This window comes from Ranitomeya variabilis, chromosome 4 (assembly GCF_051348905.1).
Source record: "Ranitomeya variabilis isolate aRanVar5 chromosome 4, aRanVar5.hap1, whole genome shotgun sequence".
NCBI lineage: Eukaryota > Metazoa > Chordata > Amphibia > Anura > Dendrobatidae > Ranitomeya > Ranitomeya variabilis.
In genome coordinates this window covers 243,679,293-243,693,189 of record NC_135235.1, presented here as the reverse complement: position 1 = coordinate 243,693,189, position 13,897 = coordinate 243,679,293, and the positions used below count along the sequence as shown (strand labels likewise).

At 47.5% G+C, this 13,897-nt stretch overlaps 1 protein-coding gene across 2 annotated transcripts in view; it reads right to left on the bottom strand.

Moving 5' to 3' along the window:
- Positions 1-7,387, bottom strand: part of LRRC4B (leucine rich repeat containing 4B) — a 289,691-nt gene extending 282,304 nt beyond the window's left edge. Inside the window, exons 1-2 of one of the 2 annotated variants that reach the window (XM_077249338.1) lie at positions 7,113-7,387; positions 6,555-6,670 (exon numbers count right to left, since the gene is read on the bottom strand). The gene's annotated coding sequence lies outside the window, so the exon portion shown is untranslated. Of the gene's footprint in view, positions 1-6,554; positions 6,990-7,112 lie in introns of those variants that run through there. The other variant, XM_077249339.1, reaches the window with a different exon arrangement.
- Between the last annotated feature and the right edge of the window lie 6,510 nt (positions 7,388-13,897).

Below are 13,897 nucleotides of genomic sequence, written 5' to 3'. Positions count from 1 at the left end.
GGCAGCTGCGTGCTGATATTCATGGCCTAGAGAGGTGCCATGGATATTCCCCCCCCACCCCCCGGCTACAAATACCAGCCTGCAGTCGCCTCAGAAATGGCACATCTCTAAGATGTGCCAATTCTGGCACAGCCTCTCTCTTCCCACTGCCCTGCAGCAGTGGCATATGGGGTAATAGGGGGTTAATGTTATTGTCTGTACATGTCCCCGCTTAATTGTAAAGTACTGCGGAATATGTTGGCGTTATATAAATAAAAATTATTATTATTATTAAGGTGACATTAAGCCCAGTTAGTAATGGAGAGGCGTCAATAAGACACCTATCCATTACTAATCCTATAGTAGTGAAAGAGTTAAATAAAGACACAGCCAGAAAAAATGTATTTTAATATTCGTAACCCCTTAGTGACGGAGCCAAATTTTTAAAATCTAACCAGTGTCACTTTATTTGGTAATAACTCTGTAACGCTTCAACAAATCCCAGTGATTTTGAGATTGTTTTTTCGTGACACATTGTACTTTATGATAATAGTAAGTTTAGGTCGATATGTTTTGTGCTCATTTATAAAAAATATCCAAATTTTCAAACTTTGAATGATTATCCCTTTACTCCATATAGTCATACCACAGCAAAACATTAATAAATTACATTTCCCTCATGTCTGCTTTACATCAGCACCATTTGTAAAATGTTATTTTATTTTGTTAGCATTTTAGGAGGTTTAAAAATGTAGCAGTAATTTTTATTTTTTTCTAGGAAATTTGCAAAATTTATTTTTTAGGGACCTATCCAGGTTTGAAGTGCCTTTAGGGGTCTCACATATTGGGAAACCCCCAAAAGTTATACCATTTTAAAAACAGCACGCCCTGAAATATTGAAAACTGCAGTCAGGTAGTTTATTAACCCTTCAGGTGATCTTCAGGAATTAATGCAAAGTGGCATGACAGAAATGAAAAAGTGTATTTTTACCACCTAAATGTTGCTAACTTCTGAACAGGTTACAACAGCCGGCAGATTGTAAGGCCGCTATTTGGTCATAAGTTGCCATGACAAATATCAGGACAACACAATCATGATCTGAGGGCGCCAATTGGGATAAAGAGGAAGCCCCCACACTCTGTTAACCATTTACATGATGTAGTCACTATTGACAGCAGCATCTAAGGGGTTAAACAGATTAGGATGGTGCAAACACTGATCGTGGCTGATGCAGCAAGTTGTCAGCTATAGTGTACAGCCGACAACAGCTGCTGGATTGTCACCTGTACGGGGAGGCTATTCTCTTATATCTCAGGTCAGTTAAAAGACGTATTGGTGGTCTTTAAGGGGTTCATTTTACCATACTTATAATCATGCCTAATTCCCCGAAGCCATCGATCACCTGCAAAAAATAAAAAATAATAAACCAACAGTATACTCCCTGGTCCGACGCAGTCCAATTAATAACGATTGTCCCACAACGATCTTCCCTATAGAACAGTGACATCAGATGATGTGACAGCTCTATAGACCTCCAGTGACACACTGACAGGAGACAATGGCTCCTGCAGTGTTATTACTGAGGGTTCAATGCCCTCTCACTTTACAGCACTGCTGTGTGAGAATTTTCCCACGCAGCAGTGCCGCAAGTGACAGTATGAACTATACTATACTCACAGCGGCGGAGGGATACAGTGCGGAAGGATACCTTCCATCATTGTATCACCGGAGCCCCTGGAGAGTGGCCGCATCTGCCGATATAACAGCTCTCCATGGGAGATTGTCGTGGGACACTCGTTATTACATGGATTACAACGGATCAGGATACTGTTGGTTTATTATTTTAAAATTTTTTACAGGTGATCGATGGCTTCAGGGACTAGGTGATTGGTGAGTATATACTGCATGTCGTGTGTTGTATGTACTGTATGTCTATATGTGTGTATTGTATATGTGTGTATGTGAGTTTTTTTTTTTTTTTTATACTTGAACACAGTAGCCGGATGATGGGACTACTGCTGTCCCATCATCTGGCTACCTGTCACTGTAGCAGGCATAGCCGGATGGGACTAGTAGTCCCATCGGACGATGCCTTCCTACACACAGACCCGCACACACACATACAGCCCCGCACACACACAGATGCACACTAACACCTCCACACACATCTTCTCCGCACACACACACAGCCCTGCACACCCATGCAGACACACATGTGGCGCCCCAACACATTCGCTGAAAAGGCAGCCACATAGGATCCAGGGGACCAACAGAGAGGGTCGCCCGACAAGATCCGAGGCTGCTGGATTGGAAAACTTTGTGTGAAGGCGCGGGGCAGGAGGGTGGAAGCCAGCGTAGTGAGACGGCCAGAGAAAGGAACATAGAAAGGAGTCCTGGAAAGGTGCATTCCAATTTACCTGGGAGTTTGCTGGATCACTGACCAGGAGAACGCAGCATTTGGCTAGCGTTTGTGTACTGGAGAACTGTGAGTAAACAGTGGAAACTGCACTTTACTGTGTCCTTTGCGTTATTTCTACAACACCTGCCTGGCCTACCACAACCACCATCATCACATCACCTATTCATACAGTTGCCCTGGGGTTTAGCTCTGCCTGTGGAGAGCTGTGCCAACTCTGCTGCATCACCATCAGCCCCAGCGGACTCTGAGGCAGCATTGGCAAACACCTTTATTGCCAAGTACCACAGGTGGCGTCACGAACATTTACAATTCCCCTTTTATTACATTGACTCTTTTATTGGACACCCAGGGCCCGAGTACCCCATGGCCCTGGCAGGCGCTCCACACGCAGACACACAAACACCAACACACAGCCCCGTACATCTTCGCTGCACACACAAAGTATCCGCCCACACACTGTCCCCCCTCCCGATCTTTTTTAAACCTGCAGTTTTGCTGCGGATTGGCCTAACACAATGAAAGTTAATGAGTGCAGAAACGCTGCAGATCCACAAAAAGAATTGACATGCTGCGAAAAAAAAAGCGTAGATTCCGCACGTTTTTTTCCGCAGCATATGCACAACAAATGTCAATTTCACACAGACTAACATTGCTTATGCACTACACTGCGGATTTGATGCAATTCTGCCCGTCCCAAAACTCTGCGGATCCGCATCTAAATCCGCAACGTGTGCACTTAGCCTAATTGTGATCTGGATGTGACCATAATATCCTACCTACTGACTGGTTCAGCTGGCCTTGTAATGTATATGGTGGTCTCTCAGAGATGATGTTGGAGGAGATAAGTTTCCAACATGTAAAATTTTTGTCTGCCGATCCTTTTGTTCTCGGCGAGATAAGCCATCTTAAGAGATGTCTTGCAGTGGCTTGTGGTGAACTCAACAGAATGAGCGCTCCTGTGTATGGGGTAGTCATGTGGATTAGCTACCATCATTCAGCCCAGTGGCGTACCACCAATGGCGGCAGGCCACACATCTGCTATGAGGCCGGAGAGCCTGGGGGACCGGTGTCAACACCCGCAGCGAACTGCCCCTCCGACCATAAGCACCCGCACTTGCACCAGGCCCCTCCCTCCGACCATGAGAGCCTGCATTCGCATCAGGCCCCTCCCTCCGACCATCAGAGTCTGCACTCGCATCAGGCCCCTCCCTCCGACCATCAGAGTCTGCACTCGCACCAGGCCCCTCCCTCCGACCATCAGAGTCTTCACTCGCACCAGGCCCCTCCCTCCGACCATCAGAGCCCGCACTCGCACCAGGCCCCTCCCTCTGACCATCAGAGTCTGCACTCGCACCAAGCCCCTCCCTCCGACCATCAGAGTCTGCACTCGCACAAGGCCCCTCCCTCTGACCATCAGAGTCTGCACTTGCACCAGGCCCCTCCCTCTGACCATCAGAGTCTGCACTTGCATCAGGCCCCGCCCTCCGACCATCAGAGCTCGCACTCGCACCAGGCCCCTCTCTCCGACCATCAGAGCCCGCACTCAAGCCAGGCCCCTCCCTCCGACCATCAGAGTCTGCACTTGCACCAGGTCCCTCCCTCCGACCATCAGAGTCCACACTGGCACCAGGCCTTTCCCTCCGACCATCAGAGCCCTCACACGCACCAGGCCCACTCTTCACCCCTCAGCGCCTGCACTGCTCGCAATGATGATGGAGGAGGGAACCTCAGCAGATGCTTCCACCTCCATCATTCTGCCTCGGCGTCTGACATGTCAGAGCAGCGGGCACATTGACGTAATTACAGTGCGTCCACTGTTCTGATATGTGTGGCTCTTCACAACACGTCAGGTGGAATGAGGATACATGAGTATTTATTTTTTTAAATCAGTAACTGGTGGCCATAATAGCGTATGGAGGACCATGGTGAATGCATTATACTGTATGGCAGACCATGGGGGCGTGTATTATATTGTATAACGGACCATAGGGGTTCATTGTATTGTATGGAGGACCATGGGGGTGCAATATATTGTATGGAGGACCATGGGGGTGTGTGTTATATTGTATAGCGGACCATGGGGGCATGTATTATATTGTATGGTGGACTATCGGGGTTCATTATATTGTATGGAGGACCATGGGTGCGTGTATTATATTGTATGGAGTACTATGGAGGGTGCATTATACTGTATGGAGAACCATGGGGGGGTGAATTATATTATGATATTATATGGAGGACTATGGTAAGTGCACTATGTTATATGGAGGATTATGGGCATCTCATTATACTATATGGAGGATTATGGGGGCGCATGATACTATATGGAGGATTATGGGGGGCGCATTATACTATATGGAGGGCCATGGGGGCTCATTATACTATGTGGAAGGTTATGTGGGGCCATTATATTTGGAGAGCTATGTGATGGACCATTATACTGTAAGGAAGCAATTACATAGTCTAAAGGTTTGTTGTGTGGGGTCTATTATTCTGTGTGGAGGGCTGTGTGGGGGTCATTATATTATTTGGCCGGCTAGTGTGGGCCATTATACAGTGTGTACTGTTGAGGTCACCATACTTTTCTTGAGGAGTTCAGTTGGGGTACAGTAGAGTCATCATACTGGGCGTCTAGAGGCTAATGTGGAGGAATTCACCATGAGAATATCATACTGTGTAGGGGGGCACTTTTGTTGGCATCATACTTTAAGGGGGCAATGAAAGAAGAATCTAAGACTTCACTACAAGGAAAATTACTATGTAAAGGCTGGCACACTTAGTGCACGAATGAATGTGTTGCATGGATTTATGTCTTTTTACATCAATTAAGGAATTTGCTCCTCAGACCTTATGGGGCATCATAACAAAGAAACAGACCCCAATCAGAGGACAATAAAACATTCACTCCTTATCTGCGAACGGTTCCAATATTTATGGACACAACTGTTTATCACTCTCCCATAAAGACAGATCTGTGCTGTGTTGTGTATAAATATGTGATTCTACAGATGTTGTATTAGTCTATGCTTGATGAAGAGGCCTGAGTAGTTTTGAAAGCTTGCAATTTGTTACCATCTTTTCAGTTAGCCATTAAAAGGTATCAACCACTGAGGACTCTCAATTCCAAATATTATTCTATGTAAAGGCTGGAAAGTTGTGAGAAAAGCTTTTCTGTGATCCTGACAATTACTTTTTTTTTTTTTTTTTTTGGGGGGGGGGTGGGGATGGGGGTTAGGGTCCAGGTAGGACTTCTGCTATGTGGCCCATGATTTCTATGTATGACCCTGGTTCAGTCATCAGTATGGGGTTTAGTGTGATTCTTTACTGCGACGCGGGCCCTTCATTTTCTGAATGTGATTTCTTACACTGCCTTAACATGATCTAAGGACTTCTGTAATGAAAGTGAGAAATGATGTGGAACATTTCCCTGTGATCTCCATATCAGGATTTCAGGACTGTAGCAATCTGATATCAAGGATTTTATTCTCATTCCTTGTGTTGTCTATGATCCCGCTCAGGATCAGTTTGTGGATTGTGACTTGGTGACTGCATTTGGGTTGGTAGCTTTTACGATGATGGAGCACAGGTAGTGAGAGTGTCCACAGGTGACTGCTCCTTTTACACAACATTGCACCAGGAGACACATTACATTACCACAATAAGGTCCAGGGCTGAAATCCAGTAGATCACTGGTCGTCAGTGGGACGGTGGGGCCTACAGCTTCACGGTGATCAGTGTATTATCATAAGGTAGGGCTATGGGCCTCGTATCTGTGTGTGGCCCAACATCTGAAGATCACGGTACAGTAATAGACAAATGATGTCTTCTGTGGAGGATCCCTGACAGCAGGACAAGGCATCCATCTACACCAATACAATCCACAAACAGTTCCTCCACCTCCCGATACCCGATTGCTGACAGCGCTTGTGTCTCCGATGTGTGGAACGGCCACATACAGAGGCCTAGAACAACGAGCAGGCGGCAATCTACACTCCTGTCTCACACTTTCTGCACATTCGTAGGGTATCAAGGGCACAATGCACAATTAGCGCTTAGGAATATTATATCTGACATAACATGACCTTTCCACCCCTCCATCATTATACATCTTGTCATAGTGGAAATGTCACCAGAATACAAGAAGGATCCACTTACGGTGACATCGAAGATATTAAGGCATTCGGTCCATGGCAGAATCCGGTGAGCACCTCTGCAGCGGTGTATGGATCTCCAGAAGCTTGGCCGGATGCAGGTCACAGGATGGCAGGAATCTGTAGACCAACAGACAGGAATAATCAGTGGCTTCGGCACCTCGGATACAGCAGCTTTTCTGTTTTTAATTATAGCTCAGACACAAGGAGAGAAGCTCTGACTCAGAGGAGAAAGCAATGCTAATTGGCACATGGTCTTCATGGCAGGCTATGGGTGCAGGCACTGCATCCGTCCTCTCCTGCGCTGCCATCCCTTGTGATGCTGCAGAGCATTTGTAAAGCTGGGATGGACATGGACTGAATACTAATACATCATCAGCCAGTGAGACATTCATGCGAGATCCTGGGGAGCGGAGAGGACAGAGACAGGGAAAGAAAAAGGAGCGAGAAAGAGAGAGGGAGGGAGGGATGGAGGCTGCAGGCAGGCAGAGGGATGCAGCCATAGAGGATACGGCCAGCAGGGAATAGCTTGGAAGCCATGGCTGGATGGAGGCGAGCTTACCCTTCCCGTAACTGCAGCACATCCAGAACGTGGAAGCCCCCAGAATGCAGATGTGGACATTGGTTCCTCTAGCCCTGGATTACATCTGCATTGTAATTAAGTGGCTAGTGGAGAAGTGTGTGTTCTTATGAGCATGTGCACATGTGTCAGCCGGAGGAGGAGGAGGAACCCAGCACTGCCCAGCATCCATCAAGGGTCACCACCGGCAGGGACATATCACAGGACCACGCACTACTGGCACTAAGAGACTGACCAAGGATGCACTGCGAGATAAAACGCATGATGGGTGGGTAGATAGATAGATAATAGATAAGATAATAGATAGACAGATATACTAGATAGATAATAGATAGGTAATAGATAGACAGATAGATATAGTAGATAGATAGATAGATAATATATATTCAGATAGATAGATAATAGATAGTAGCTAGATAATAGATAGACAGATATAGTAGTTAGATGATAGATAGTAGATAGTAGATATAGATAGACAGATATATATAGTAGATAGATAATAGATAATAGATAGATAGTAGATAGATAAAAGATACTAGATATATAGATAATAGATGATATATAATATATAAAAATAAATAGATAACAGATAATAAACAGATAGATGGCAGATAGATGATTGATAGATAATAGATAGATAATAGACAGATAAATAGATGATAAATAGATAGATGGATAGATAATAGATACTGGATAATAAATAGATGGCAGATAGCTGGATAGATAGGCAGATAACAGATTGATAATAGATAGATACATAGATAGATAGGTAATGGATAATAGATAAATAGATAACAAAAAAAAAAACAGTATACAGGCAGAGAGGCTTACCTGTTCAAGGCCTCCAACAAAATAATTTATCGGTATTATTGCACCTGTGTATTTGCCATCTTAACTTGGGTCCGCTGCACCTTGGTTAGTGCAATTGTTGAAGGCCTTGAACAGGTAAGCATCTCTGCCTGTATACTGGTTTTTTTTTTTGTTTAAAATAGTGGAGGTCTTTCCTCTTAGGCCGGTTTCACACGTCAGTGATTCCAGTACGTGTGGTGACAGTTTTCTCACGTACCGGAGACACTGACACCCGTAGACACATTAAAATGAATGTGTCTCTGCACATGTCAGAGTGTTTTCGCGGACCGTGTGTCCGCGTGCAAAACACGGAGACATGTCAGTGTTCGTGGGAGCGCACGGATCACACGGACCCATTAAAGTCAATGAGTCCGTGTAAAACACGTACTGCACTCAGATGCTGTCCGTGTGCAGTCCGTGTGCCGTGCAGGAGACAGCGCTACAGTAAGAGCTGTCCCCCCAGCGTGGTGCTGAAGCCCCCATTCATTTCTTCTCTCCAGCAGCGTCCGCTGGAGAGAAGAAATGAAAAATCTTTTTTTTTTTTTTTTGCGGTAGAAATAAAGATCTTTGATTCCCTCCCCCTCCCACCCCCTGTGCGCCCCCCCCCCCCGCTGGAAAGGAAATACTCACCCGGCTCCCTCTAAGCGTCCTCTCCGCGCAGCAGCTTCTTCCTGTATGAGCGGCCACGTGGTGCCGCCCATTATAGTCATGAATATGCGGCTCCACCCCTATGGAAGGTGGAGCCGCATACTCATGACTGTAATGGGCGGCACCACGTGACCGCTCATACAGGAGAAGCTGCGGCGCAGAGAGGACGCTTCGAGGGAGCCAGGTGAGTATTTCCTTTCCAGCGGGGGGCGCACAGGGGGTGGGAGGGGGGGAAACAAAGATCTTTATTTCTACCGCAAAAAAAAAAAAGATTTTTCATTTCTCTCCAGCGAACGCTGCTGGAGAGAAGAAATGAATGGCGGCTTCAGCACCCAAAGCAGGGGACAGCGCTTACTTTAGCGCTGTCTCCTGCACGGTCCGTGTGGTACCCAGTCGGCACACAGGCGGCACACGGCTGCCGCACGTGTGCCACACTGATGTGCCACGTGAGCTCACGGACACGGATAACTCCGGTACCGATTTTTCCGGTACCGGAATTATCTGGACGTGTGGGACAGGCCTTATGGTGTTTTTTTTTTAGATTAGGACTGCCAATATGTAAGGACCCTTGACGCGGGTTGGCAGCTTAAATATTGTGGCCATAATATCGACCAATACCTTGCATACATTGTTATGTTTTTGGTGCACTGTATATTTTTCCAGGGTGCGGCTGGGCCCTAGATGGCTCTGTACACTGTGGCCTCTGTTCACATAGGATGCATTATGGTGAGCCCGCTACATGGCGTCATTAATAGGCTTTGAGCCATATACTTTGCATTCCTGTGTGAACACGCCACATACAGACTACTTGTTTGCACAGGTGCACCAAGCGGCCAATTCCTGATTGTAGGGTGGCTGCATTATCGGTATTATTGCACCTGTGTATTTGCCATCTTAACTTGGGTCCGCTGCACCTTGGTTAGTGCAATTGCTGGAGGCCTTGAACAGGTAAGCATCTCTGCCTGTATACTGTTTTTTTTTTTTGTTTAGAATAGTGGAGGTCTTTCCTCTTATGGTGTTTTTTTTAGCACTGTCTATAGTCCTGTAGTGTACCCCTTAAAAACATGTTACTTATTCAAATGGCCAAAAATCGACTGCGCACTTTGATGCCAGTTCTGATGCCCAGAGTGCATTTGGGCTAGGCTGAAGAGACCTGGTTTTGATGTGGGGCTCCCTGTTCTATGTGTATGCATTGTGATTTCAGTGGCCCAAAGTCATTTAACCCTTTAATTAACGCCCTTCGGTGCCCACTTTGATGCCCACTTATGTGTCAGTTTTAGGGTATGTGTGTAATAGAGTGCAGGGTTGAGTATGTCACCACGGAACAGACATACCAACGGTTGAGGGGAATTTATTAACAGGAGTAAGATTCTCCTCACAGGGAGTAAACAGGGGGTTAATAGAGGTAAATCAAACAGTAAACAGTTAAGCAAAAACAAAAGGGTTAACGAGTGTTCTTGTAACTTATCAGTCCAGGGAGGTCCTGACTGGAGGGTCCTAATTCCAGCGTGGGTACAGTCACCAGCAGAGCCCGTTCATGTACTCACAAGATGAAGTCTTTAGCTTTTACAGCACAGCCAGGAATCAGGGGCTCCGCACTGTTAAGTCTCTCACCAAGAATCACAGTCTCTGTACTGATACTTCGGGGAGCAGGGGACAGAAGTCTCTTCTCTGTTTCCTGGGAACTGGAAACTCCGGGGTTAAGACTTTTCTCCCAGTGAAGCTGCAAGCAGGAAATCACACAGCCACTTTGCTGCGAGTCTCTGTACACCAGGCTGACAGTATCTCTCTCTGCAGCAAGAATACACACACACACTGAGCAGTTTCCTTAGTCACACTCCGGGGTCCTGGCTTGTCAGTGCGGTCACCGGGGCTGCGTGCTCAGGTCACTGTAAGGGGATACGTCGTCCCTGATTATGGAGCCTTCCAAGTCCCCACTCACACTCCAGCCTTAGTGCCCTCACGGGGAGCACTCTGTCATGGGGAGCACGGCGCTGCAGCCTGCTTTCTCTCTGGCACGCTGTCGCCTCTCTCACGCGTGCTCTACTCTCCCGCACTTTTCTTAGGCTACTTTCACACTAGCGTCGTGCACTGCACGTCGCTATGCGTCGTTTTGCAGAAAAAACGCATCCTGCAAAAGTGCTTGCAGGATGCGTTTTTTCTCCATAGACTTTTATTAGCGACGCAGTGCGACGCATTGCCACACGTCGCAACCGTCGTGCGATGGTTGCGTTGTGTTGCGTCGGACTGTCGCCACCAAAATATGTTGCTTGTAACGTTTTTTGGTGCGTCGTCTGCAGCATTTCCGACCGCGCATGCGCGGCTGGAACTCCGCCCCCTCCTCCCCGCACTTCACAATAGGGCAGCGGATGCGTTGGAAAACTACATCCGCTGCCCCCGTTGTGCGTCGCATTCACAGCTAGCGTCGGTGCGCCGCAACGTCGCATAGCGACGTGCAGTGCACGACGCTAGTATGAAAGTAGCATTACCACGCCCCCCTCTCTTCCTCTCTCCCCCTGCAGTCACATGGTCCCTTCTGTCCAGGGCAGAAAGTCTTCCCCCCGACAACCGAGCTGTCTGACTAAGTGGTTCCAGGTAAGGAGCAGGGAAAGCAACCTCCTTACATTCCCCCTCTCTTGAATCTCGCCATTCCACGGGCGAGGACTCTTCATGCTTCTCTTTGTTCATTTGAGGGGAGTCAGATAACTGCAATTATTGCATCTCCTTCTGCCTTTCTTCTTTCACATACTGCCAAACTAAATGGTCCAGGAGTTGTACATCGGTCAGGTTGAGTCTTCTTACTCTTCTTCCTCCTCCTCCCCGGGCTCTGCGGGCATCACTTCCCAGGGCTTCTCAGCCACACGCCCTGTCTCACACAGCTGTTCCATTTCCCCTGTCCAATCAGGAACTGGTGAGATGACGGCCAGCACATTCTTCACCTCAGGGGATGACATCAGTGGTTCCTCCTTCTCATCGGCTAGGACCTTGAAAACGAGTGTCGCAGGAACACTTGGCACTTTCTCTCCTTCTTCGGGAACTCGTGCCGGGCAAGGTAGTAAAGCACTTCGGTGGTCTTCTCGAGTGAACATCACTTTCTTTCCTCTGGGCTGAGTCTCACCAACAAAACCTGCAGACCCAGGCTGTAGATCCACCAGGCTTGCCTTTACGCGTTGGGACAGCGCAGTCATTCCACCAGAGATGCTTGACTCCTTCTCCACCTCTCCTTGGCGTCTGACATTGTGGTACTGTCTTGCCTTAGGTGGAACTCTTCTCTTCCTGCCGTACCATTCTCTCCAGGGGCGACATTCCCTCCAGTTAGCAGGACCCTCAGAGGGGTGAGCCGATCTCTGCCACCGCTCTCGTCGGGTGGGGCAATTTCTGGACATGTGTCCCACCTTTCTGCACGCTCAGCACTCACGTCTGCGTCTATCTGGAGGGCGCTTCAGTCTGGATTAGGGTTGAGCGACTTTCATTTTTTTAAGATCGAGTCGGGTTTTGTGAAACCCGACTTTGTCCAGAGTCGAGTCGAGTGCAGTCGGCCGATTATCGCTAAAAGTCGGGGATCGACCGAAACACGAAAGCCAATGCAAGTCAATGGGGAAGCATAGTCGGCAGTGAGTGGAGGCCAGGAAAACACCTACAGTGCCCATTTTAATGCCAAAAACATCCATTCTTGTTTCTGAAGCTTGTCAATCTTAATTAACTTTATAATAATAGTTGGGCATTGGAAATTGGGGGTCATTTGGCAAAAGTTGTGGGGGGTAGGGCTGGTTGAAGGTTTTAGTGGGCCCAGGAAACGTGGACTACGTCACGGCGGTGGAGCAGGGAGAGGTAAGTATTTCAACGTTGCAAGTGCTGTGATCCTGAGCAAGCAGGGGGGGCCCACTCGTTCGCATTGGCACTGGCACAGGGCCCCTCAAAGTACAGCGGTGTGTTTGCACGGCGGGGGCGCCTCCCACCAGCAGCGACACTTTTGCGTACTCTGAGGGGCCCTGTGCCAGTGACGTCGCCAACGAGTATGCCCCCCCACCTGATGAAGGAACCTGCACTTTCATCTGCACCTTCCTCTTTGTCCCTGTGTAAGGTGGTATAACATGCGGGAAAGGGAACCTTACTTTCAGCAGGGTCAGATTCTGGCTGTGTAGAGTGCAAGGGGAATGTAGTGGTCTAGGTCAATGTACCAGCAGACTCATCTAGCAGTGGCTGGGCAATGGGCAGGATGAGGAGGAAAGAGATATAGGGCCAAAGAATAAAGTAGGCTAAATGCAGTTCAAAATTGGTAACAGGACTAAACAGGCGGCATTGCTTTGTTCAGTGGAGTAGTAAACCCAGGAGCAGCAGACACTGTTTTAACGGCCCAACCACACTAGTAGGCCAAATGCAGTTTAATATCTGCTACTGTAGGCCAAAAGCCAGAAGGTTGAAGCTCAGCTTTATTCAGTTGAGGACAAACACCAGGGAGGGGCAGACACCGTTAGCAGGCCCTGACCACCAATTTTTTAAAAAACAGCACTTAATGAGAGCCAGAAGGTTGAAGCTCAGCTTTATTCAGTTGAGGGAAAACACCAGGGAGGGGCAGACACCGTTAGTAGGCCCTAACCACCAATTTTTTTAAAAAACAGCACTTAATGAGAGCCAGAAGGTTGAAGCTCCGCTTTATTCAGTTGAGGGAAAACACCAGGGAGGGGCAGACACCGTTAGTAGGCCGTAACCAAAGTTGAAGGCCAAATGCAGTTTAATATCTGATACTATAGGCCGAAAGCCAGAAGGTTGAAGCTCAGCTTTATTCAGTTGAGGAAAAACACCAGGGAGGGGCAGACACCGTTAGTAGGCCCTAACCACCAATTTTTTAAAAAACAGCACTTAATGAGAGCCAGAAGGTTGAAGCTCAGCTTTATTCAGTTGAGGGAAAACACCAGGGAGGGGCAGACACCGTTAGTAGGCCCTAACCACCAATTTTTAAAAAAAACAGCACTTAATGAGAGCCAGAAGGTTGAAGCTCAGCTTTATTCAGTTGAGGAAAAACACCAGGGAGGGGCAGACACCGTTAGTAGGCCGTAACCAAAGTTGAAGGCCAAATGCAGTTTAATATCTGATACTATAGGCCGAAAGCCAGAAGGTTGAAGCTCAGCTTTATTCAGTTGAGGGAAAACACCAGGGAGGGGCAGACACCGTTAGTAGGCCGTAACCACCAATTTTTTTAAAAAACAGCACTTAATGAGAGCCAGAAGGTTGAAGCTCAGCTTTATTCAGTTGAGGAAAAACACCAG